General features: G+C 41.5%; 1 protein-coding gene across 1 annotated transcript in view; it reads right to left on the minus strand.

Annotated features, from left to right (window-relative positions):
• LOC107693813 (ADP-ribosyl cyclase/cyclic ADP-ribose hydrolase 1) overlaps nt 1–1,454 on the minus strand; it is a 38,288-nt gene that overhangs the window by 5,527 nt on the left and 31,307 nt on the right. The window lies entirely within an intron of this gene.

The raw sequence follows: 1,454 nt of genomic DNA on the forward strand, positions 1-1,454 counted from the left end.
GGCCTCACCTTCGATTCATTCAAGTTCGTTAACTTGAACACGTGAATTCACTGCATTGATTAGGCCTATAAGCTTCCTGATTCGGAAATGACTGAGTTAGCATTATTTTACCCATTGCTACATTATTGTCATGGACTCCACAAGTTATGTGACTGACTCAAGAACAAGTTCAGATAGGAACTTGATCCCCAAGAAGGATATCAAGAGATCAAGCATCCACTTCACAGCTGCTATGTTTCACTCTCTCGAACGTCTTCACAAGCCATATTTACACTGTTAAGAGTTGGATTCTTATGTGCGTGCGCGCATTCAGCGACCCAAGTGAGAGCAAGAGCGCACCGCTTAACGCGTTTCTTTCGTGGTTACGGAAGTCTTCGGCAGCGCCGCAGTTACTTGCTCGAGAAGACTAGGTTGTTCGAGAGGAACTACACTAGCCTGCCTCCGGCTGGAGAGAGTAGCCGCTTGCAGTCGGGGCGGAATTAAAGCGGAGACGTCAAGTCAGACACTTTCTGCTCCTGTTAATGACGCTCTCGCAGTGTTTGCATACATTGCACAGATGAAGTGAATTAAATGCAACATTTGTCAAATACACAGATGTTTCAGAAATGTTTTTATAAAGCAACAGACATTTTTAAATGCTATTTAAATACCAATTAAGTGGGGGTGTATATGCTTTCATCAGTGTTTTTTGAAACGTGACTCAATATAACAATGCGACTACCTAAAAATGCTTTTACTGTTATATAAACACAGATTTGTGAGCATTGGAATTGAATTGTTAGAATAAGCATGCAACACTGGTTACTGACTTTTTTTCAAAGAAACGTGAGCACAAACTACAACACGAAATTTATAGTGCTAAACTGTTTGAATATCCCCGCGAATCCGCGACCGTTAGTGCTAAAAATGAACTGAGACAACCCACTGAAAGAGCAGAACATACACTTTCAGATGGCAATTTGGTTATACATGTAATCTCATTCTCAGGTAAAGGCTACATAAATAAACTGTACACTAACAATGCTGTTTGCATACAACACACCACACATCGTGCTTGTCATCACAGAATCTAACCAATGAGAAAAAGTGTCGTCAAAGGCTTTTGCAGTGCCTGACCTAGGCGGCTGGTCCCGTTTTGCGCTCACCGGTACTTTGAATGCACATGTGATTATAGGCCGGCTGCAGCGCCGATCAAAGTTTTTAATGTAACTAGAATCAGGGGCGTCAGACTGGAGGTAAAACCAGTACTGATTACCAGGGCCCCAAAGGAAGAGAGGGCCCTTGAAAAGTATGGAATATATTTTATTTTACCTGGATATTTTCATTTCCTAATCTAGAATGCATTGTTTTTGACAGGCAGCAGCCGATCTTTGCAGTTGTATTTACAACTGTGACGACGAGCGCTTATCAGGATCAACTAAACGCTGGATTCTCAAAGTATGTAAAATATTTAA

This window comes from Sinocyclocheilus anshuiensis, unplaced genomic scaffold (assembly GCF_001515605.1).
Source record: "Sinocyclocheilus anshuiensis isolate Anshui unplaced genomic scaffold, SAMN03320099.WGS_v1.1 scaffold2312, whole genome shotgun sequence".
NCBI lineage: Eukaryota > Metazoa > Chordata > Actinopteri > Cypriniformes > Cyprinidae > Sinocyclocheilus > Sinocyclocheilus anshuiensis.